The 26,529-nt window shown below is 39.1% G+C and overlaps 1 protein-coding gene and 1 pseudogene across 4 annotated transcripts in view; both read left to right on the top strand.

The window, feature by feature from the left end:
• The window catches only part of Astn2 (astrotactin 2), a 995,804-nt gene that overhangs the window by 300,313 nt on the left and 668,962 nt on the right, over positions 1–26,529 (top strand). The gene's annotated exons all lie outside the window — the stretch shown is intronic.
• Positions 18,015–18,114, top strand: LOC132653260 (U6 spliceosomal RNA; annotated as a pseudogene).

Genomic DNA, 26,529 nt, shown 5'->3' with positions numbered 1-26,529 from the left:
ACTAATTCCCTCTTCACCTCCAAACTTTAACTTAGGAACCTTCTCTGTGAAGTACACTCTCATTTCATGACCCTCATAGGGAGCCACTGTTGTCTCTAGTCCCTCACAACCATGGGACTTTTCTTTATCATTGTCTTTGTCCTCATTGACCATTTTAATGACAGGTGAGCACATCTGTCACCTTCTTCAATTTTTATGGTTCTGTGATGGAAACACAGTCTTGTATCTCTTTGTAGCAAATTGTATAACAAAAAATTTGCCTAGGACAGTATTTTATTGCAGGTGAAATGGATGAATAGAAAGAGACTTGGAGAGATTGATGAATGGGTGAAAAAATAAAGGAGTTAGTGAGAAAACTCATGGAGTGCAAAGATTACAAAACCTAGTGGAAATTTAATACATTCTAGATATAGTGCCATCGTGTATTATCTCATTTAACAGCTTCCAAAAAGCCTATCTGTGTTATTCCCACTTAACAAAGCAAGAGACTCAAGTTGACACATTTTAAGTGACTTGTCAAAGATTACCCTACCAACAAATTGTGGAGCTGTGATTTCATAGCCCACATTTAATTTACAAGATGATTTGAGTTCTGCTCTTAGCTACCCTGGCTATGATCTTTGAGCTGTGTTATTATGTCAACTTCCACTATTAACTACAAGGAAGTGTATGCATTTGCTTTTGAACTGGCAAGTGTTTTCTGTGTCATCAGATCTGCTGTGAGAGTGTTAAGACCTACAGTGTTCTATAAGGAGAGATAGCTTAGAGCCAGGGCTCCCCTACTCAGGCTTTTTATGACTCTAAAGAGTTCAGAAATTGTGATCCTAGTTCTGCTCTCTGCACTTTAAGGTATTTACTCAATGTTTTCAGGATGCTATATATGTGTCACTTATATCTCTATCAATCAACAGTAATCATTTATTATAGGAAGCACAGAATTAGACATGCACAGCCATAGTAAATACATGGAGGTACTGAAGTTTGGTCTGAAATATTTGCCAACATGGAAGCATACTTAAGGAAGGCTTCACAGAGGAAGAAATCCTCAGAATACGTATTGATATTAGCCGTGGAATATATAAGGAAGACATCTCTGGAAGGAAAATTAAAAGAAATCTGCAGATGCACATGGGAATGGAGCTAGGCAGGGCATTAACAAAAGGAGGACAGAACTAAATAGATGGCAGAAGGATCTTCCACCAGGATCACACCCGAACAATCACACCCATGCTTCCCAGGCTCATGGTATAGAGAACAGGCAAATTCTGGTTCCTTCCATTATCTTCCTTGAAGATAATCTCCAATGTGATCTTTTTCTCTTGGGGAACTATCCTTATGATGCAGCCTTATTTTTAATTGAATTTTTATTTTTTTAATATTAACGACAGTTTATTAACTTTGCATCTCAGCTGTATCACACTCCCACATTCCCTCCCAATCCCCCCTCCCTCCTTCATCTTCTATTCCTTTCCAAGTCCACTGATAGGGGAGGACCTCCTCCCCTTCCACCTGACCCTAGCTTATCTTGTTTCTTCAGGACTGGCTGCAATGTCCTCCTCTGTTGCCTAGCAGGGCTGCTCCTCCCTTGGAAGGTCAAAGAACTAGCCATTGAGTTTATATCAGAAATAGTTCCTGTTCTCCTTACTAGGGTACCCATTTGGATACTGAGCTACCATGGGCTACATCCGAGCAGGGGTTCTGGTTATTTCCATACATGGTCCTTGGTTGGAGGGCCTTATTTTAAAACATGTTTTCTTTCTTTTTATTAGTAAGTGGCTATAAATTATTCACATAGTCAGAATAAAATAGCCAGAAACATTAATGACTTTGAATTAGTTGACATAATGTGTTGTTGCTGTGCTTATAAATATTGAAGTACTAGGTAGAGAGTCTGTCTTTGTTTCTCTGGTCAGTATAACAGTTTGAATGGTTGTTTAGACACTCCATTCCTACCAAGGACTCTGTGTGCAGTTCTACGGAGAACACAAAGATACTGCCAAAGCTTGGAAAGAGCGTGTATGACACTGATCTGACAAAAGCTGAAAAGGCTTCATTGACAAGCTGTCCCTTTTGACAAAGGTAATTTGATCCCTGAATCCTAAAAATGAAGTTAGATTTAAAATAGTAGATAAGAACAGGAGAGGACTAGATAAGCCTTCATTACTGGAGTCCATGCTAAAATTATCTCTCCTTTCCTTATCTTTATGGAATCTCTGCAGCTCTATTTTCCACCCTTCTTCAATTGCAGCATCCAAAGCTTCCTTTTGTAACAAATTAGGAAAGAAAAAAAAAAAAAAACACAACAAGAACAAAAACTTAAGCCCACTTTTTTTTTCATGAAGTCTTTTTAACTTTTTTTTTTTTTCTAAATGAAAATCATGGATTCTTCCTCCAACTTTTTATAACCTCTTTCCTGATTTTCTTGAGCTATTTGTCATGTATTGCCTTTTATTAGAGTAATTTATGGCCACTTCATATCTTCTTCTGCCTTAATGAGTCTGCTCAAGTGCAGCAACTGTTTCCAGGCAGTGCTTGAGTTCCCACCGCCCAGCCTTATTCCTGACAAACAGCAGATGTGCAGTTAATGTTTGATAAATTATCGGATGATTAATCAGTGTGACTACATAGTCTGTAATAAGAGCTCCCACTCCTCATGCTGTAATGTTCCCATTTCTGAGCCCCTATGGTTCTGAGTTTCTTCTTCCTGAGAGATGTGAAATTGTTTCCCAGTTTCACCACTGATATGCATAACTTTGAAAAGGACTAAATCTCTGTTATTTAATGTGCAAATCATACAATCATATGATCAGTTATAGGAAGGCTCGGGAAATTGGAGTTAATGTATGTAAAGTACTCAGCGAGCCACACTGAACATAGTAAGTACCTGATAAATCTGTGTTGTTAATTTAGAAAGGCAAGGTGATGGGCTAGATAATTTCCTCTAGTCCCTTTCAACTCAAATTGCCTTTGATTGTGAATGTGATTGGGAAGTGGTGCTATTGACCAAATTTAGGAGTTGGAATAAACATCTTGTATGATCAGTAACACCATCTTGTGTGCAGAGGTTATATGGCAGAGTTGCTGCCGAGTCTCAGCATTTCCTGCCTCGAGTCTGCAAATGTGGTGCATCTGTCATTCTACAAATGCAGCTGTGAATTAGCTGCATCCTGAATCAGGACCTCAGAACGTTCAAAGAAAGGAAATGCTATGCATCTTTGATCAGGAAATCTTTCTACAGGTTTCTGGTTCTTCCTCTGTTGGCCACAGACGCCATCCTAACTGCACAGACAACAACAGTACCTCTACCATCCTGGTGATCTTCAGTTGTGTCTGAATCAGGTATAAGAGAGTTAATCTGAAGTCACAGCACATAGCAACCTCCATAAATCTTTTCTGGTGTGTCTTTGAAAGAAGTTTGCTTTCCTGGGAGTGTATGTCACCTCCAGGTGACTTGCCTTGTCCATCTGAAATGTGTCAGGGAGCTCTCTATAAATTCCTCCCAGACTGCCTATTTAAAGGCAACTACAAGAGGGTGAGCAGGAGGCTGTAGACCAGGCCTTGGTGAGGACTAAATACAGGACTCCAATGCCCTTCCTTTACCAGAGCAGGATGATATTATGTCACTTAGTTTTCATGTACTAACATACCCTAAACCTCTGCATCTTCAATAGAAGTCATGGACTTAATACTTACTTTAAGTCAAGCACCTGGGCTGGCCTAAGATGGACAGCTCATGTCTGAGCAGAACAAAACCAGCTGATCTTAGTTCCCCCTGGTAACTGCTCATCAGGCTCTGCAGACTTGTCCATATGCTATAGGGTTCAGTTAAAGGCATCTCAAGGTTTTCCTATCCAGCTTGCTTTTGGGTTAGAAATTATAAGACAGAGATTCTTATCTCTGTCATTAATGAGCAGAACTAGGAATGGGATTAGAGTCCCTGAGCTTTCAAATTAAATAGCCTCTTTTCATGCTTTTGAACAAGTTAAAACATGTGGGCCACTTGACCAGCATTAGTGTTGGCTGTGGCAGAATTTTGATAAAGCACATAGTTAGACGTTAGCAGCTATTGCTTGTTTCAAATTCCGCCGTAATCAAATGGGTAAATTGGTGCGACGATTGCAGAGAGTAGCTTTGCATTCTCCCACGTTTAAAGTAGATACGCTTAAACATATTGAGGGAATGCCAGGGAGTGCCCGAGACATCAGCCATTTTCAAGCTGTGCTCCACATAGGCGCTTGGAGCAAGGCATGAGGAGTTGCTGCCGAGTGTGTGGGGCTGTCCTACCAAGGTCTGGCTACGCTGTACTCATACACTCGGCATCACTGTTTGTGGAAGCTCTTAATCCTAAGCGAATATGAATATCTGTTGCATGTGCAATATTTATACATCGTTACTTCATGCAGCTCAATGTCAGGAACAGTTTTCTCGAAAGATGTTCCCTTCCCTCAGATGGCTCTAGTTTATAACAAGACATGAACTAGTCAGCAAAGAAGAGGAAAGCAGAGGCATGTCCCACATTGCTAATTAAAAAAGACATGCAGAGAAAGGCACATGTATGACAGAGTGTACTTTTCAATGACTAGAAATGAAGAATCATCTTTTAGAGATGAAAAGAATCATGAATTTATCACAGAAGAAAGTGTTTTTAAATGTGAAAGGAAAAGCTTATACACAAGAACAGCAGCTTTAAATGTGTAAAATGAGAGAAATCTTTTTAAAGTGAGTAGTCAAAGTTGGAGAGTATTATAGTAATCATTTCATTAGGTCTTTTGACTCCAGTTGTAGATGCAGTGTGATAGCTGGCTTGAGCACCTGTCGCCTTTCCTGACCTATCATAATGGACTACACTTGGACTGTGATCCAAAATAACCCCTTTCTTCCTTGAGTTTCTTTTGTCCCAGTGACTGGACAAGCAGATTACACAGGAAATCTTGGTGTGTTTTTAATTAGCATGTGTTTTCAAATTAGCAATCATGATATGCACCCTGCTTTCCTCTTCTTTGCTGACTAGTTTTATGTCAACTTGTTATAAACTAGAGTCATCTGAGAGAAGGGAACCTCAATTGAGAAAATTGCTTCCTGAGATTGAGTTGCAGCTAGCACACCAAGACTGCCTGTTCATGATTTAGTTGTATTTGCAGAGAGCATTTGTAACACTTATCTCTTCCATGTGTGCCAGTCTTTGTAACTTGCAAAAACAATTGTGTAAAATGGTTTGGTGTGCATTATGGCTGTACAGTCCTGAATGCAGTGGTGCAATACTGAATGTGGCCTCTCAGACTATTTTCTGAGAGGTTATATCCATCTGATGATGGGAACAGATGCAGAGACCCACAGCCAAACTATAGGCCGAGCTCAGGAAGTTCTGTGAAAGAGGAGGAAGGAGGATTGAGGGGGCCAGAGGGGTTTAGGGCCACCACAAGACTACAGAGTCAACTAACCTGGGCCCACGGGGGCTCAGAGACTGAACCGCCAACAAAGAGCACGCGCTGGACCTATACTCCCTGCACATATGCACCAGGCATGCAGTGTAGTCAGCGTGTGGGTTCCCTGACAGTGGAAGCTGGGGCTGCTCAATTCCGGGGCTTGCCACTAGACCCCTTTCTCTTAGCTGGGCTGCCTTGACAGGCTCCAGTGGGACAGGGTGCACTCAGTCCTGCAGCTACCTGAGGTTCCAGGATGGGGTGATATCCCTTGGGAGCCTCCCCTTATTTGAGAAGAAGCAGAGAGGGAGGAGTTGTGGGGAGGGGCATGAAGGTACGACTGGGAGGAGAGAAGGGAGAGGGCTGGAATCAGGCTGTAAATTGATTAAGTAAAAAAATACTGAATGTGAGTAACTTAATTTGATTTCAAAGGCTAAGCAAGATCCTGCCGGGTTAATACATGTGTGTGAGGAGAGTAGGTGTGGTCCCTTTTATGAAATATACAGCATTAGCAGAAACCATCATAGATTCTAAGATAGTGACATCTCCAGTAACTAGTTTTCCTTTTTTTCTTTTTAATTTATATTGGTTTTCACGTGAGTTATATGGAAACAGCTGTAGAGTCCTATCAACTGTGACATCATGAATAAAGCTTGACCATTCTGTTAAAAGAAAGGAGCCCGACACAGAATGGCAAGCATGGTGTGGTCCCACAGAAGCTGTGGGTAGAATGGCTGTTATAAAGGATAAAGGGAGAGCAAGGAAAAGAAAGGATTAGGAAAGGTTGATCAATAATCAGGAGCAACACGATTTCCTGTGATTTTGACTACTAGGGTGATTTATACAGGATAATTGTGTAATATGCATTTTGCAAAGCCAGAAAAAGGAATTTCAAAAACTTTTAATCATAAAAATATAAATTTTACATAAATAAATGTATTAAGACTGATTGAATAGTGCAATGTGTACATTACATAGCACCCACTACTATATAAAATTTTATGTCTTGTGTATCCACTACAAAAAAAGGAATGAAAGAATCTAATTTTTTTCAATCCTGAAAATACAGACCTGTATTTTGATCAAGTGTATCAAGTGTAATTTGATAGAGATTGCAACATCCCAGAGTGGCAAGGATCATTATTGACTGACCTCATTTGCGTGATGCTCAGCTCTTCTGTTCTAAGCACAGGCATAGAAGTCACAAACTGAGCAGTTGTGTCTGTCCCAAGGGGAGCCCCCTGCCTGCTACAGCTGATTCTGGCTCCAAAGCTGTAGCTTCCCTTCTCTTAAGCTGCTGTCTGGTGGGACTAGCAACATGAGACCCATGAGCTTTTCACTCCTGTTGGGATCAGAATGCAAAGTAAGCAAGAGTTAAGCAGCCAACAACTAAAGCATCCAATACAGTGATTACACCTTATTATAATAAGGTATAATATAGACTATATGACCGTGGCATTGACCATTACAATTGTCAATCAAATCTGCAATGAAACCAGTTTCTTCCTTTTTGCTTTTTTTTCTGTGGCTGAAAGGTATCATTCTCTCCCATTTCTCCAGCAAAGAGGAAATTGTGGGAAAAAGCATTTTTGAGGCCCACACTGGGAAGTGTTTTTGTTTGGTTTTTCACTCCCTGGAGCATGTAGCTGAGAGAAAACAAGAGCTACAAGTGCCTGATTTTGTTCACCTTATTGTTCTGGGTGCTTGCATATGTTATGGTAGCCAATCAGAGATGTGAAGCCAGTTTCCCAGGCTCACACAGTGAGTCATAGGCAGGACCTGGAATTGACCATCAGTCCATGCATGCCCCATGGCACTGCCCTTTCTCCTACATGTTTCCTATGTTAGTGCCTCCTCCAAGATTTGTTTGTATCACCCCTGTGGTACATCAGTATATACCTAGGTCTCAGAGCTTGGTGTGAAACTCAGCAAAAGTGAAGCAGTCACAAAAAAAAAAAAATTTTTTTTTCTGAATCCCCTAATTACCCTGTTGGGATTTTTATTCATTTTCTTGCCTAATTATTATTAAGAATATGCCATCTGTGTAAATTAGATTTTAGGATTTTGCCATAAACTTTTGTGCAATTTAACTTGAAAAAAAGTAGCTTTTAATCTCATTCCATGGTGGAAAATGTTGCTCTGATCTATGGAGCCTAATTGTCCCCACCACGTGTTAAAATCCAAATGCAGCTAAACATTAAGGTTAAATGATGATATTACAACTTCTTCAGTTTGCATTTTACATCCAATTGAAAACACAAACCTCTTGCCTCATTAATCCTTTGCAATCCAATTTTTACCCCCCTAAATGAAATGATCCTTTTGGGACACATTTATATCCTTTTAACAGCCGCCTGACAGTTCTGCTGATGGAGTTTGTATCCAACTTTGTTACTAGATAGTGACAACTTGCCCTGACGGATACGTGTGCGTAATTATTCTCTTGCAGTTAGATTTAATTAATGCTTACCCTCATCATGATCTTGCAGCTAGCAGCTTTCTCTGCAGGAGCAGTTAATGGCAAAAGGATTTCCTTTTTAGCCAACAGAGACTCTAAAGGGCTTTGTAAAACTTTTTTTTTTTTCAAGATGTGGAAGGAAAAGGGGTAAGAAAAAAAATGCATGCAACTATGATTAATTTCTTCCTCTTCATCTTAATGCCACATGTGAACTAATTAGGACTACACATGAGGTTGTTTTTAAACCTGATTTCATGCCACAGTTATTGTTAATATGAAAAATTCCAAAAAAGCCATAAAGAAAATGTGTATATTTTTAATACCAGGGCCTATAAATGAAACACACTGGATTCATGTTGCATTTGTCTTTTATACATAATATGCACATGGACTTTTTTTTAATCCTTCTTCCCAAATGCTGTTCAGAGTTTGATAATAATATGTTACACTAGCATGAGTTATTTAGAAGAAACGATAGAGGAAACAATGGAAGTAAGAGGAGGTGGCCTGAACAGAGATGATTAGGCAGCTCATAAGAAGAATGGCAGTGTATTTTTAAAACCCTGACCAATCCATGCCTCTAAAATATTAATGTCTCATTTGCTTTTTTTTTTTTTTTTTGGCAGTTGATAGCAGTGCCTTGTATTTGTAGAGAACTTAACAGTTTACAAGAGATTTACACAGCTATTGTCTGTAGTGATTCTTGCATTAACCCTGTGAGGCAAGCAGAGAAATTGCAGACTAGAGTGGTTGAGTTGCTTGCCCAGAGTTGTATGACTGGAAAATAGAGGAACCTGGGATTGGAAGTATATCTCAAGCCAAACCCATATTGTCTTCATTACCTTGCATACAGGGAAGATTATGGGAGGACTTAAATAGCAGTCTGTTTTGGCTTTCATTTGTCTTGCTAAAGCAGCAGTATAATGGCAGCTAAAAAATACTATCTGAGATGGATATCATGTGATGCTACTTACTTTAATGACTACATGCAATATTAACGATTATTATTGCTGTGTGTTATGGAATATTTCATATGGTAAGATTCCAGAGGCCTCTAGGAAGATTTGTCCACTTCTGGATGGAAGGAAATGGGACTGTTCTTCTGTGGTATGAGTCAATGCAAAACAACATACTGATGCTCAAGAAACCTAAACTAAAGAGTTAGTTATCTATCAGGACTACAGAAGGGGAGCGGCGTGCGTAAACCATCCCATAACACAGGGGAAAAAATCAAACATGAGAGAGTGAAATCATTGCTTTTCAACCATAAGGTTAGTGGCAGATCTTACAGACTCCATGCTGAATTCTGTCCTCTTTATCACAGCTATGGCCGGAAGCTGGGAATGGCCTGAGAAATTGCCTTTTGTGTAAGTGAGAAATTGATCAGGAGAGCAGAAAAGGCTAATCCAAAGCCATGTGTTGACCACAGGCAGAGTGGACCCAGAACTCTGTGTCTTTAATTTTTACAAACTTAGTATGATGCCACACATGACGGTTGGATGTATATGACTATGCTGATCTAGAGGTGTGTGGAGGAAATGGCTTCTTTTGTTTGCACTGTAGGTAAGAAGGAAGCGAAACCACTCACTAGTGAACTTCAAGGACACATTGAAGTAAGTAAATTTTGGAGTAAATGCTCAGACATCCGTATGGAGCTGATTTGGCTTGTAGTTCAAACTACAGTCTCTCTGTATGTTGCTTTTTCTTACATCCTAATATTTTTTACTTGGTCAAATCCCAGAACACAAAATTTTAACTGAATAATAAGGGCTAAAAACAGTAAAAGTACAGTATCTTATGGATAAAACCTATACACGTAGAATCATGTTATATTCTTGCTTACCACGGCCTTGTTCTGTATCACACACAATGTTGCTTTATTCAGTATCTTATTTGGTAAGCTTTTCTACTATCCAAGTAAGATAGATATTTGTGGTAATTTGAATAAAAATAGCTGCACAGGTTCAATATGTTGTGTTTGGTTGATGGAATCATTTGAGAGGAATTTATGTCCTGGTAGAGAGGTGTGTTATTGCGGTTAAGAGTCTGGTTTTACAACTCAGCTAACCTGGGTTCTAACCAAGCTTTCTCAGTGTCCTTGCTTCTTTCCCAGTTGCTATGATAAAATCATCTGACAAAAACAACTTAAAAGAGAAAGGGTTTGCTCTATACTACATTTCAAGGTACAGCCCATGATGGTGGGGAGCTCAACACATTAGAATCTTTTTATTATTATTATTATTATTATTATTATTATTATTATCATTATTGTTATTATTATTAGTTACATTTTATTAACTCTGTATCCCAGCTGTATTCTGCTTCCTCATTCCCTCCCAATCCCACCCTCCCTCTGTTATCTCCTCCCTGCCCCCTTCCGAGTCCACTGAAAGGGGGTGTCCTCCTTTCCTTCCATCTGGCCCTAGCTTATCATCTCCTTCCATCTGGCTCTAGCTTATCAGATATCTTCAGGATGGTTGCAATGTCTTTATCTGTGGCCTAGCAAGGCTGCTCCTCCCTCGGGGGGAGGGGAGGGGACGCTCAATGAGCCAGACATTGAGTTCATGTCAGAAACAATTCCTGTCCCCCTTACTAGGGAACCCACTTGGATACTGAGCTACCATGGGCTATGTCTGAGCAGGGGTTGTAGGTTATATCCATGCATGGTCCTTGGTTGGATAAACAGTCTCAGAGAAGACACCTGTGCCCAGATATATTTGGAGGAGATAAGGGAGGGAAGGCGGGATTGGGAGGGAATGAGGGAGCAGGATACAGCTGGGATACAGAGTTAATAAAATGTAACTAATAATAATAATAACAATAATAATAATAATAATAATAATAATAATAATAATAAAAAGATTCTAATGTGTTGAGCTCCCCACCATCATGGGCTGTACCTTGAAATGTAGTATAGAGCAAACCCTTTCTCTTTTAAGTTGTTTTTGTCAGATGATTTTATCATAGCAACTGGGAAAGAAGCAAGGACACTGAGAAAGCTTGGTTAGAACCCAGGTTAGCTGAGTTGTAAAACCAGGCTCTTAACTGCAGCATATACAGCCTCTCTCAGGAAAGCTCATGCTGGAGCGATGGGTGGGTTTGCCTGGTACCCAGAAGGTCATTATTGAGTTCCTGTTGCCATGGCCACAGTATCGGCCTATTCTGACACCTGGCAGAAAATGAGCTTCCAACTACCACTCTCGGGTGAAGCCTGCCTGGCTCTGTGCATGCCTGGCTTTGTAGGCGGTTATGACCATGCAGTGGGAGAGATTGTATTCTACAAATATCCTCTGTTTGGTTTCCTTTGACATGAATTTCAGGACTTTGAAGACCCTGTATGTCAACAGCTTTTTTCTTATTTTGAATCTTTGGGCTATTTGTCTGATCTCTGTTTGTGTGTGTGTGTGTGTGTGTGTGTGTGTGTGTGTGTGTGTGTGTGAGTGTGTGTGTGTGTTGTTGTTGTTCTCTCATATAGATAATCAAAGCCAACATGAGAGAGGTTTGGGGCTGTAAGCTTTGTGAGTATGTTCCAAGAAACTTGGACATAATTTGTGTTCTACAATGGGTTGTGACACATGGTTGATAAAACAGATGGCCAATTTCCAGGGAAATTTCTGCTTTTTCCTTCATAAACCTACCACCAGGATAAAACAGCCAGGACTACTTCATTAAGTTCTTTTATTTTCTCGTATTTTTATTAGTTATTTAATAATTTCAAACAGTGTCTTTTGACTATACTCTTCCATGACTCACTTAAAGGCCTTAGTTAAAAGAAAATTCTTCTCATCTTTCTGCCAAGGACCAGAAAAGCCAATCACATCATGTATCTCTATGTATCTATAAACCTACCCTACTCCACTCAGCAACATTTTGAATTATGTCCCTAATGCAGCAGTGTCCATTCCTGGTTTGTGTCTATGTATCCTCAGGCAATGCTCTAATGTATGGTATGTGTGGCCTTTTCCAGCTCTGCTACAAGATAGTCAAAGGACACATTGAGTAAAAGACACCAGTACAATATGGTTGCTAGCATCTGACCTGGGCCTTCTATGTAGCTGATCTGTGTACTCTCTCCTTGTTTGCACTTAATCCTGAGTATGCTATTTCCATTTTCTGAGAAGACTCAGTGTATGATCATAATTTAAAATCACTGGGTCTCACTGGGCTATCTGTGATGTGCTATATCATGGCTATAGTCCATTGACAGAACTGACAATGAATCAGGAATTTTTCCGCCTATCTCTCTAAATGAACAAAGCCTGGAGGAGGATTCCCCTTGCATGTCTCCTAGTGGACACTTGCCATGAACTCCACACTGTGTCAGGGTACACAGATACTGTGCTACAGGCTTCGCAGATCACATGGTATGTGTGGCAGTTATTTACATCCACTAAGGGAGAGCCCTTTCCTACTATCGAAGCTGGCAGCATTCCAAGCAGTGTAGGAAGGGGGCAGGGAAGTAGTCCCATCCTCAGGTACATTATACCTGACATCATGCTGACTTTTTGAAGTACAAGGGAGAAGAGAAGGCGCTTGCTTCTTGATTTTATGTCTGTGCCATGTCAGACACTATTGAATACTTCACTGAAGAAGTGAACCCATGCTTTTTCATTGACTTTATTTCTGACTTTCTAACATGTATGTTTACCAATGCCATATTTTATAGTTTCTTCTGCTTGCTCATCTGGCATATGTAGAAGTTTCAATGTTTTTCTGTGTCATGTCTGCTATATCCTTCCAGACTACTATGATGAGTTATATACATTTAGTATAGTCATGGGGCAAGACTAAAAATATGTAATATGGCCTACCACATGCAAGTTAAGATTACTTTTGTTATTCTTCCTGGAAGGAAGGAAGGAAGGAAGGAAGGAAGACCTTTTATAGCTCATTGTATACAAATAGTAATATGCCAAGGCTATGCTAATTGCCTATAGCATGGGCAACCCATCTCGCAGCTGGAGTTGTTGAAGGTTATGATTGTTCACTGTGCAAACTGAAAGTATGTTCAAGAGTTCAAGATACATGCTGTGGAAGGTATGAGGTAAATCTTATGTAAGGCTGTGTTTACATTAGTAATGATTTTACATTTCAGTAGCCATGAATATCCCATTACATTCCTTGCGGAATGAAGAAAAAGCCTTTCATTTTTCATGGAAAGGATTGATGGGTTAAATATGACTATGAAGGAGCCCTCTATTCCTACTTTTTAAGATGGTCGCCCCTCACTTCTTTTACCTTAAGGATGAGATAATATTTTTGGTCACTTCTTTTGGTTGGTGGTGGGAATGTCTCCACTTGGGTCTCTCGACTTGATGCTTTTATCACAGAATCTAGTGAAACAATGAAAAGGCTGTTCTGCAAAATATTAAGCCTGTCATTCTCCATGTGCATTTGGGAACTAGGAAAGTGATTACCCCTGTGATTACTGCCTATATCAGAACTCTATGCTATCTCGTGTAGCTATAGAATGTTTTCTATGATTAGCACTTCTCTGTTCTGTAGGTCTTAATGTGAACATCTAATGAGCTACCTTACAAACGTCCAGTGTTCTTATGTCAGTGTATGACCCCAATAAATGGCCATAGCTCTGAACAAGGAAGTGTGTGCGCGTGTGTGTGCGTGTGTCCATTCTTGATCCCTTTCTCATGGGTACCCAGGCTGTTTCCAAGTCATTGGATTAGGTCTGATAATCATTTCAGATCCAGAAACTGGGCATGTGATTAATGTTCTGTTAATTCTTGCCAGCATCACACACTTGCTCATTTGGCAGGAAGATCTGGAATATGTGTGGGGAGGGCAGGGTTTTCAGTTACCCTGGAGACGCATGCTAAGAGCTTTGTATCTCTTCCATGTTGAACAATAGCCAAAATATTTTGTACATTTTCAGCATTTCATAATATATAAATATATACAATTTCTTTTCCTTTATGGCTCTGAAAATATATATTATTTTCTTTAATGTAAAATAATAGCTTTTAGCATAGGGAAATTGGTTTTTATGTTCTAATGCCATTATCCTTCAATGTGCTTGCTCTCTCTCATATATGTATACACATATATGTATGATATATATATATTCCCAGGTCTTCTAAACTTCTAAACTTCTAAAGTCACACCTCAAAGCTTCCTATGAAATACAGAATAATTTGCAGTACTATTGAAGCTACCCCTTCTTTTTTTCAATTATGTACCTATACTGTATCTGGTAATGTGTATAGTAGTAATGCTGCTTTTCCTGTTAAAATATTTTAAAATAAAATTCACTTTGAAAATAAGCCAGAAAGATAATCTGTCCAAAACCATGCATTGAGAACAGGCTGAGCTCAACTGTGTACTCAAGCATGAGTTCTGTCTCCTACTCATAGGGCTGGCTCTGTTTTGAACAATACAGTCAATAAGTCCGCATCCAGCTCATTTGGTAGTGTATTGACGGGTGTGTTACACAGTACAGAGATCTCCAGAGAACATTCCTAGACTTTCTCCACTGTCCTTGCCACCCTGTTCATCCTATTCTTGGTACTTACATTCATTTAATCAGCAACCAATTCCGGAACTGAGAGTGCTTTCGGAAATAACATACCTTGTCTAATAAAATCAATTTCATTACTCCCATTTCCCTAGTGAATTTTCCCACTTAACAAAATAGCCAGGTTCCTTAAAAGTATATGTCTGTGCAAGAGATTTACCAGTCTCCATGTGGATCTTATCTAGGAAGGAAAAGGAGATTTTTAATGTTCCTTATGCTGCTCACTTTGGAATTTTTCTCCTGTTTCTTTTTAGAGCAGTATCTTTCATGCATTCAGCTGGATGTATTGAACATGATGTGTGTATCTGTGTGTGTGAGCGAGAGAGAGAAAGGAGTAACTAAGAGTGTGGTAATAGAACAAAGAGGTACAGGTACTCCTACGACTCTACTCTAATGTAACAGAAGGGCAGTGAATGGAGCTGCCATGCCATCTCAGAAAGCAATAAATGCTATGGAAAAAATAATGTAGAAGAAGGAAATAGAATGATGAGTTATCAGAACAGGGGCTCTCACATAAGATGATGCAGGGAAGGCTGAGCTATTGAGGTAGCTTTAATACAGAGATGTGGATGAAGTGACTCCAAAGTATTCTAGGCAGAGAAAGACAGTGCTATGACCCTGGTAGCAAACCAAAGTTAATGTCTTTGAAGGGCCAAGCTTTGAGGTGTGGAGCCCTATTCTGAGAGAAGGGAGGCTGAGGAAGCAGAATGTGACTCCATGACTCTAAACAGTTGTTTTGTGAAGCACCATTCCAGATTAATGAAAAGCCATTGGGCACTCATAAACAGGAGTTACAAGTGGCTTGATTTTCATTTCTAATAATTTGTATGGAAGTGGCATTGAAGATGTAGAATCCTGGAGAGTGGCAGAAAATGCTCAGCATAGTTAAACAGAGAACATGGCAATTTAAGCTGAGATTGCAGCTGTGGAGATGGTAAGAGATGACCAAGCCTGTAGGTTTTAAGTAGAAACAACTGGTGCTTAGGTATGGATTGGCTCTTCCCTAGGACAGAAATAAAGAGAAGGTCACCATGACTATCATATTTACCGTGTTCTCTCCAAGTTATATCCCTGCCTGGAGACACACTTTCTAGCATGCCAGAGACTAGCCGAAGAAACTGACTAGACGTCATATCCAACAATGCTAACTACTCAGCCATGGTCTCTCAGCTAAACTGAGTAATAGCTTTCAATCTGTAAGCTAAATAGAAAACTGCTTTTGTTTTATAAGAAAAAAATAGGGAAGTTTAGGATGTTACATGTGCCATGTGGTAACTTGGAGAGACCCATAGTGCAGACAACAGTGTCTTGAATCTCAAGCCAGTGATATTTTTCGTGCCACTAGCTTATGAACCCCTTTGAACAGTAACATTAACTTGTGCCTTGCCTGTGTGACATATGAAACAAAACATAAGTTATATGAACTTTTTACATCACAGTGATTACAAAAAAAAAACATATTCATTTTTTCCCTGCATAAATGTCAGTGCACCTCGTGTGTGCCTGGTACCTGTAGAGACTAGAAGAGGGCGTTGGATTCGCTGAGGCCAGCATTAGACCTATGTACTCTGAAATGCCAACTTGTCTATCCAGGCCTGTCACACACTGGCTGAGAGCTGTGGGGTCAGGGGGAGTTATATCCATGGGATATGAAATTTACCCCAGGATTCATTTCTAGGTCTTGAAAAAAGGTGGAGTATGTCATGATGCTGCTTTCTACTGAGGCAGAAATGAAAAAGAACAGAGGGGCAGGTTGGTAGCTTGGGGAAAAGAAAAGGCAGTCTCAGCACATGTAAAACATTTCACATTGGGATCAACAGGCTAATAACTCCGCAAATAGGATTAAAATTAGAGCATCATTTCGGAATGTCTGCAGTTCCATGGGAGTTTCAGTAGGAACTCTTCTTTCTTTATTTCTCTTGCCAACACAGCTTGACCACATATACTTCTTACGAGGTACCACACCAAGAACTACAGGAAGGGAAAGATGCTGGAGACATTGGGGGACTGAGAGAACTCTGCTCATCTTCAAAGCACTCCCTGCCATCAGTCATTCTTTCCTAAAGCAGATTTGTTGAAACAACTCTGGACAATTAAATTTATGTTGTCATTTTCCACCTTAAAAATATGTCCTTGCCCTCTTCTCCCAAAGCTGTGTAAAACTCTAAACTTGTTCAAGAAATAAAAAGAAAAGTGCAAATAGCAAATTTAATTTAGTTCCTTCCATTTGGATCTCAGCTAATTAAATTTTGTATTTATCCAGAATTATTTACATGTCTGGCCCAGAGGAAATGGATCTTTCCCAGCTTGAGGGAAACAGAGGTTCCCCGTCCGCAATAAAGACTCTCCCATTACCTGACTGAGGCATTGATTGTACTGGAAACTTCATTGTTGTCAGCACCCATTCTACTATTCAACAACTATTCTAACACACTGTGACCATACAGAGAGCTGTGAACAATACTGGGTGTGGAGACTCAAGATCTTTTCCCCAGTCAGGCCACTTCTGTCATCTCAGCACATTAGTGATGTCAAACTATGGTCGAGTCATGTAATTGTTATTGGACAGGTGGGATGACAATGTCATAAGATCCCTGCAAACCTCACCGCATGTTTTCTAAGATAACCATTGATACTCTAATCCCAGTGAGTCTACTAGGCATGGGCAGCACAGGACCAAGGTAGGCGTATTTAGACCTGTATATATATGCCTACCTTGTATAGACCGATTGCTTTGAAAGATGGGTTTTGTAAGGAATTTAGAACCAAACCCATATGGTTGCCTTCCCGTATGAACATTTTCTTAAACGTATGACTATTTTCTTAAATGATATTTAGGGAGACCCAAATAATGGGAGGGGTTATATACTACCAATATATTTTTATTGTAACTGCACAGGTTTATCATATATAACATACTCAAATAGTGGGCTAATTATACAAACATTCGTAGCAAAATAAAATTCCAAGTAGTTCCTTAGTCATACAAAGCTGGCAGCGTTCTTTCAATGCGCCCTCTAAATTTAGCTTCACAAAAACCCTGAAGTGTAGGAATCACCTTAAAAATGTGGGACTCCGGGTTTAAGGAGAGCAAGCCATTCAGTGAAGAAGCTGTGAATGGTGATCATCGCTATGCAAGAAATACCCACAGAGCTTTGTGGTTAAGAACATCATCGTTACTGTATCATTACTACTGTTACTATGTTTTAATTTGCTCCTAGTTCTTTGTGTTGGTATTTGGAAAGGATAAACCAACAGCAGGTAGAGCTGCAGGTATCTGATGCTGCTAGCGATACACTGACCCACACAAACTGTTGATCTCTGCTGCTGCTGTCATCCTTTTGCCTCCACGGGCCTTTTGAGAAGCTCTGAGGAGTTAGAGGTCTATGGATCAAGTCTGATTTCTGTTCACTGCCCTACTAGGAAGAACTAGACGAACACGCACGGCCCCTTCTGACCTTGCTGCTGCCATTTGTTTTCATTCAAAGCAGTAAGAAGCCCACATGGATGAACAAATCAGAGACCACCACAACTCAATAGAACATTTGCAAAAGAATTGAGAGACTGTGTTTAAAACCACCACGGAATTCAAGAAGCGAGATTTGTGCTTGCATTAGCAGCACATATATTAAAACTGTAATGACACAGAGATTAGCATGGCCCCTACACAAGGATGATAAATTCCTGAAGTGTTTCATATTTATTTTAAAGTAAGATTCATTCATATATTCTCATCCCAGTATTTTTCCCTATCCTGTGTTGGATATATGATGGATATTCAGTACACAAAACAATTACAAGTTAATGTGGCATATAGAAAAAAGTCCCCTAGTTGCTGAAAAAAATAAATTATTTTGCTAAAATCACAACATCTGATAAATCATTGAATTGTCTCTCCTCCAATTTCATGCTTGAAATTCATAGAAGAGGGGACTTCTGTCCCTTTGGGATTTCCTCACTGCCCTTGAATGAGAACACCAAGGTGATTTGGGAACAAGTCATCTTAGATTATATATTACTCATATGTTTGACCAGGAACTCAGTGCACTCTTCAGTCTGGTAAATGACAGAGATATTATATAATGGTTCCGTTCACTGTAGAAATGTTGTGGGGCTGCTTTGGCTCAGCGGTGGAGTGCTTCCCCTGCAGATTCAAGAACCTAGGTTACATATTTCATTTAAAAAGGCAGAATTCAATTCTTTACAGACCTGGAAAGAAAAATTCTCAACATCATATGGAATAACAAGAAACCCAGAATTGCTAAAACAATCCTCTACAATAAAAGATCTTCTGGAGGTATCTCCATCCCTGATCTTAAGCTGTACTACAGAGCAACAATAATAAAAACTGCGTGGTACTGGCATAGAAACAAATTGGTGGATCAATGGACCCGAACAGAAGACCCAGAAATAAATCCACACAATTATGGACATCTGATCTTTGACAAAGATGTCAAAACCAAACAATGGAAAAAAGATAGCATCTTCAACAAACGGTGCTGGTCTAACTGGATATCTACATGTAGAAAAATGCAAATAGATCCATACTTATCACCCTGCACAAAACTAAATTCCAAGTGGATCAAAGACCTCAACATAAAATCAGACACATTAAATCACTTAGAAGAAAAAGTGGGAAAGACCCTAGAACTCATTGGTACAGGAGACAACTTCCTGAAGAGAACACCAACAGCACAGGCTCTAAGAGCAACAATCAATAAATTGAAACTAAAAAGCTTCTGTAAAGCAAAGGACACCGTCATCAAAACAAAGCGACTGCCTACAGATTGGGAAAGGATCTTCACCAACCCTATATCTGTCAGAGGTCTAATATCCAGTATTTATAAAGAACTTACGAAGCTGAAAAGCAGCAAACCAAATTAAAAAATGTTTAATCTGTTCCCCAATTAAAAAATGGGGAACAGAGCTAAACATAGAATTCTCTGTAGAGGAATATAGAATGGCAGAGAAACACTTAAAGAAATGCTCACAGTCATTAGCCATCAGGGAAATGCAAATCAAAACGACACTGAGATGTTACCTTACACCCATCAGAATGGCCAAGATGAAAAACTCCAGTGACTACACCTGCTGGAGAGGCTGTGGCAAAAGGGGAACCCTCCTCCACTGCTGGTGGGAATGTAAATTTGTACAACCACTCTGGAAAGCAATCTGGCGCTTCCTCAGAGAACTAGGAATATCACTTACTCAAGATCCAGCCATACCACTTCTAGGCATATATCCAAAAGAGGCTCAAGTACACAATAAGGACATTTGCTCAACCATGTTTGTAGTAGCTTTATTTGTAATAGCCAGAAGCTGGAAACAGCCCAGATGCCCCTCAACTGAAGAATGGATGCAGAAATTGTGGTACATCTACACAATGGAATATTACTCAGCAATGAAAAATAAGGAAATCGTGAAATTTGCAGGTAGATGGTGGGACCTGGAAAGGGTCATCGTGACTGAGCTGTCCCAGAAGCAGAAAGACACACACGGTATATACTCACTCATATAGACATGTAACATAGGACAAATCTACTATAATCTGTACATCTAAAGAAACTAATCAAGAGGGAGGACCCTGGCTAAAATGCTCAATCCCCATCCCAAAAGGCAAAGAGGATGGACATCAGAAGAAGAAGAAGAAAACAGGAAACAAGCTAGAAACCTGCCATGGAGGGCCTCTGAAAGGCTCTGCCCTGCAGACTATCATCAAAGCAGACATTGAGACTTATGGCCAACTGTTGGGCAGAGTGCATGGAATCTTATATAAGAAGTGGGAAATAATAAGATCTGGAAAGGAAAGGAACCCCACAAGGACAGCAACAGAACCAGAAAATTTGAACACAGGGGTCTTCCCAGAGACTCATACTCCAATCAAGTACCAGACATGGAGATAACCTAGAACCCCTGCACAGATGTAGCCCATGGCAGTTTAGTGTCCAAGTGGGTTCCATAGTAATGGGAAGAGGGACTGCCTCTGACATAATCTGATTGGCCTGCTTTTTGATCACCTCCCCCTGAGGAGACAGCAGCCTTACCAGGCCACAGAAGATGAAAATGCAGCCACTCCTGGTGTGATCTGATGGACTAAGATTAGAAGGAAGGAGAGGAGGACTTCCCTTATCAGTGGAATTGGGGAGGGGCAGGCCTGAAGAAGGGAGTTGGAGGGTGGGACTGGGAGGGGAAAAGGGAGGGGCTTATGGGGGGCTACAAAGTGAATAAAGTGTAATTAATAAAAATAAAAAAATAAAAAATAAATAATTGCATACATGAAAAAATAAAAAAATAAATAAAATGGCAGAATTTGTAAAGGTCCCTAAAGAACAGGTAGAAAAAATAAAAAACAAATTCTACCGCCCTGCCATCTAAACAACACTCATTTAAATTTTAGTATGACTTTTCCCACAATGCACTAGTATTATTCTATATTCAATTCTAGAATAAAAATTCCTATGTATAAGTTATATAAACTATAGTGAGTTAGGCTTTGTGGTTTGGTGAGTTTTGGAAAACATGCCTGTTAGGAAATGTCTCCCACTCCTTCCTAAAGAATAATTGTGGGATCTAAAAAAGATCATTCTGAGTGAGGTATCCCAGAAGGAGAAAAACACACATGGTATATACTCACTTATATAGACCTATAAGATAGGATAAACATAATAAAATCTATACATCTAAAGAAGATAATCAAGAAAGCAGACCCAGGATAAGATGACCAATCCTCACTTAGAAAGACAAATGGGATGGACATTGGATGTAGGAGAAAACAAGTAACAGGACAAAAGCCTACCACAGAGGGCCTCTGAAAGACTCTACCTAGCAGTGTATCAAAGCAGATGCTGAGACTCATAACCAAACCTTCGGCAGAGGGCAGGGAATCATATGAAAGAAGGGGAAGTTAGTATGACTTGGAGAGGACAGGACCTCCACAAGGACCTAATATATCTGGCCACAGGGGTCTTATATGAGACTGTTTATGCAACCAAGGACCACGTATGGATATAACCTAGAACCTCTGCTCGGATGTAGACCATGGTAGCTCAGCAACCAAGTGTTTTTTTTTTTTTTTTTTTGTTTTGTTTTGTTTTTTTTCCTAGTAAAGGGAACAGGGACTATTTCTGACATGAACTCAATGACAGGCCCTTTGACCTCCCCACCCCCCAAGGGAGGAGCATCCCTGCTAGGCCACAGAGGAGGAATTTGCAGCCAGTCCTGAAGATACCTGATAAAACATGGTCAGATGAAAGTGGAAGAGGTCCTCCCCTATCAGTGGACTTGGAAAAGGGCAGGGAGGAGATGAGGGAGGGAGGGTGGGATTGGGAGGGAATGAGGGAGAGGGATACAGCTGGGATACAGAGTTAATAAAATGTAACTAATAATAAAAATAAAAATGAAAGAAAGAAAGAAAGAAAGAAAGAAAGAAAAGGAAGGAAGGAAGGAAGGAAGGAAGGAAGAACGAAAGAAAGAAAGAAGAAGAAAGAAAGAAAGAAAGAAAGAAAGAAAGAAAGAAAGAAAGAAAGAAAAAACACCCTTGACTTTTGTGAATGTCTATAGCACTAGCTTTATACTCCACATTAGGCAACCACAGATCTGATTTCTGGCACCAGAGTGTAGATTTTTCTTTTCCAGTGTCTCACTTATATGCAAGAAAATCGTATATCTTTATTTGTGCCCAATGCTTCTGCTTCTGCACACTGAGGTCACATTCATCTGCACTACTGTATATAGTTGTAGTTTATTTTCAATGTGAAATGGCTTTGTTATGTATAAACATATTTCCATTTCATCTGTGTACCTGCTAATGGACACTTGAGATCATTCCAAGGTTTTGCTACTCTGAGTAGAACTGCTATGAATATATTCAATACTGTATGTGGGTGTGTGCTTGTTTTCTTTTGAGTAGATAAACAGGAATGGGGTGTCTGGGTCATGCAGTTTTTTTGGAAGATAGAAATTTTGAGAAAATTTTTTTCAAGCTCAGTGCATGATGTAAATTCTTACAAGCAATACAAGGTGCTTTTACTTTAAATCTTTGTCAAGGTTTATAAGGTCAATGTGTGTTAAACTACAGACTTCCTAATAGTTTTATAATGCTCTCAGGAGAAGATTTAATTTGCATTTTCTCTATGACTAAAGTGGCTAAGGGTCTGTCAGTTTGCTTGCATACATTCATATTTTTGAGACAATTTGTCAGAATGTTTGCTGACATTTTATTGGATTTTTTGTGTCTAAATAAAAGAATATCATATGCAGAAATATACAATATGGATACAAGTTCTTTATAGAATATGGAATTAAAGTTTTTTTTTCTGTTTGGGGGCTTAGGTTTCTTAGTTTTACTTTTTATTAGGTAAAAATGTTAATATTTGGAAAAAGAGCCATGAATTTGAAAGAGTTCAAGGAGGGGGATATGGAAGCATTTGAAAGGGCGAGAGAAAGAAAAGGGGGAATGTTATAATATTATTATAGTCTCAAAAACAAAATAAATAATAAAAAATCTAACTTAAATTTTTTTTACAGTCAATACAATTTCTTTTTAAAGATTTTTGTCTATTTGAAGGTCAGAAAGAGTTTTGTCTTTTATTTTCATCTAGAAACTGGAATGGTTTAAGTCTTTTTTTAATTTAATTTAATTTTATTAATTATACTTTATTCATTTTATATCCTCACATAAGCCCCTCCCTTCTCCCCTCCCAGTACCACCCTCCTTCCCCCTTCTTCACGCATGCCCCTCTCAAGTCCACTGATAGGGGAGGTCCTCCTCTCCTTCCTTCTGATCTTAGTCTATCAGTTCTCATTAGGAGTAGCTGCATTGTCATCTTCTGTGGCCTGGTAAGGCTGCTCTCTCCTCAGGGGGAGGTGCTCAAAGAGCAGGCCAATCAGATTATGTCAGAGGCAGTCCCTCTTCCCATTACTATGTAATCCACTTGGACACTAAACTAACCTGGGCTACATGTACTGTGCAGGGGTTCTAGGTTATCTCCATGCCTGGTACTTGGTTGGAGTATGAGTCTCTGGGAAGACCCCTATGTTCAAATTTTCTGGTTCTGTTGCTGTCCTTGTGGGGTTCTTGTCCTCTCCAGCTCTTACTATTTCCCACTTCTTATATAAGATTCCATGCACTCTGCCAAGGTTTAAGTCTTACATTTGGGTTTATGATCTGTGCTGAAGTGACTTGTGATTGTTGGGAATGTAGGGACTCTGTTGGTTTCTTTCAGCTTCTTCCTCTAGATATTCTTGAATCGTGTCAAAAAGATCTTCCTTTAGCAACAGTGTCAAAAGTCAGCTGTGTGTATTTCTGGGCTTTATGACTTTTTTTTTTAATCTGTATTCCTGTTCTTTAGTGGTACCATACTGCCTTGGTTCGCATAGCCTTATAGTAAATCTTGAAACCATATAGTGCAAACTTTTCAAGTTTGTTCTACTTTAAAAGTGCTTTGACATGACAGGCTATTTGTGCTCCTCTATACATTTGAGACTTATCTCAACAATTTCTACTTTAAATGCCTGCTAAGATGATAACAAAGGTTGCATGTAATTTGTATATATATTTGGGGGTGGCATCTTAAAATACTAAGAATTCAATCTACTTGAATTGTATTTTTGTCCATTTGTTTTGATTATTTTTTATTTCTTTTGCTGTTGAAGTCAATCATGCCTTCGGCTAAAGATTTCATTAACTGTTTAGACTATACTTCTCACTAGTGCAAGTGGAGGTGTTTTGAAACATCATATTCAATTCGTCCTCCATCAATCTGTACAGCTGCAGTTGACTTCTTGTCTATTTACTTCATATTTTCAGCCCCACTAAAAAGGAATTTACTCAAACAGTTATTTTATAGATTTCATGCAACTATTTGTATAAATAGTTGTGTCAACTGCTAGGAAATGTATCTGTACTCCTTCTTTTCAACTTATGGTAATTTACTTTGCTGTTGAAATGGAAAAATCAAGAATCTGTGTGTTTCATTTCAGCAGTGACACTGCTGCGCATGGACCCCTTCCCCCCACATTTCTGTTGCCTGGGCTTATATCTTATACTAAATTCTGTAAATTTTGTTCACTGCTCCTTTGCTCACCCTTCACTTCTTTCTATCGTTCTTTCTTTCTTTCATTCATTCTTTCTTTTTTTTTTTCTTTTTTGGCAGTCTCTAGATGTCTATGTTTAGGCGTTTTGTTATTGTCTGATGGACGTCTTAGTTATTATGTAAATTCTTTTTTTTTATGCTTGCTTCTGTTTCTGCTTCTGGTCATGAAATACCTGCTAATCTGTCTTTGAATTCTTAATATTTTTTTATTCAGTATATCCAGTGGTTCCCATTTATTATTTATTTTTTCTTTTAATTTTTCTTATGTCAGGCTGTCATATGTTCATATGTGTATCTTGATCACATTCACTCCTCACTCCTCATGCCTCACTCCAATTATTTTCTAGAACTCTGTGGTATCTTCTGCCCAACTTCATGTCCTCCTTTGATACTTATTTATTTGACCATTTGTTTAACCCACTGAGTTCAATATGTGTGCGAATGTGGCATCCTCCGCTGGGGAACGGGACCCCGACTAATGGCTGCACTCCTAAAGAAAAGTAGTTTTCTCTCTGCCAGCAGACACCAACTAGTCAGTATCCTCTTAGCTAGGGCTGGGGCCTCGGGAAACCTTCCCCATTCCTTCTAATAGGCTTGATTTTGTTCTGATCTTGGATAGGGAACCACAGCCACTATGAGCTCATGTATGTAATAGCCATATCATGTCCAGAAAACCACACTTCACAGTAGTTCTCTTTTTGCCTCCTCTTCAACACTGTGCACTACACACACACACACACACACACACACACACACATATATATATATATATATATATATATATATATATATATATATACTGTAGCCTCACTCTTAAAAAATTATTCTAACAGTCATCAGCTCACCGGTAAATATTGATATATGCTTCCTGTAATAATTTTTTCCATTTTTATTCATTGAAACTACCAAGTGCCTAATTGATTTCAGGTATCTGAAACCTATCTGATAATTCTGACATCTATAGCCTCTTAAGGACATTTGCATTTGTCATTTCTTTTGGAAATGAGTAATGTTTTCTGCTTCTCTGTATATTGATTGACTTTAGATTGCTTTGGGGGATAGTTTAGTTTATTGTGATGAAAACCTTTAGATTTTGTTATATTTCATCACAGAACACTGATTTTTTTAACAGTCTTAACTTGCATACTTTGAGACTTTCCTATAGCATGAAGTCGACCAAATTCCAGAATTCTGTAACTTTCAGCTGAGCTTGTTGGTGACTGCCTCATATCTGTGTGGCCCAGGAATCAACCAGACATGTGAGGAAAAAATTATGCAATGTGTGGATTCTCGTTCATGATCTCTGCTTTTTTTTCCTTATCTCATCTTATCTAAAGTACATCTGCCAGACCTTCAGTGCATCAGGAGAAAACTGCTTGATGGACTATTAAACTTTGTCTATAAGTGTGCTTACCTTTCAAGGGATAAACTTTGAAAGAATGAAACTTGTTTTCTGCTAACTGCTTCATTGAAGTTTCATCTTCTCTCCAGAATATGATGTTCTTTCCTTTCTAGAAACCACACTTAGTGTTTTATCTTTTGATCTAAATTTATCATTGTGTGTGTAAGAAGGTCTGGAGATCAGTGTCTTATTCTTGTGAAACATATGCAGAATCTCCATGTTTAATGCTAATATTTGTTAACATCGAATTTATGTTCTCTGTCTCCATTTTCTTAAAACTGCTATGGAAGCGTACCTGTTGTCTATAGTATTTATCACTTTAAAGCCTAAATCATATTTCACCATCACTCACTATTCCCTTCAGTTTGACATGAGGGTATTATCTCTTTCCTAATATTTATAAATAGCATTACTGTTTGTTTAATTGTGCATAAACCCCATTCTCTATATAGAATAGTTTCTTTAGGGTGAATTCCCAGCAGTGGGTCGAGATGGACATTCTTTCTCATATTGCCAAACTGCTTCCCAAAGGGGCATACAAATTTGTGCTGCCTACAGCAGTTTAGGAAAATGATCATTTCAGAAAATTCTTGCTGGTGCTAAATATTAGTTAAATAAGAACT

Source organism: Meriones unguiculatus, chromosome 3, assembly GCF_030254825.1.
Source record: "Meriones unguiculatus strain TT.TT164.6M chromosome 3, Bangor_MerUng_6.1, whole genome shotgun sequence".
NCBI classification, from domain to species: domain Eukaryota; kingdom Metazoa; phylum Chordata; class Mammalia; order Rodentia; family Muridae; genus Meriones; species Meriones unguiculatus.
This window is presented reverse-complemented; position numbering and strand designations above follow the sequence as displayed.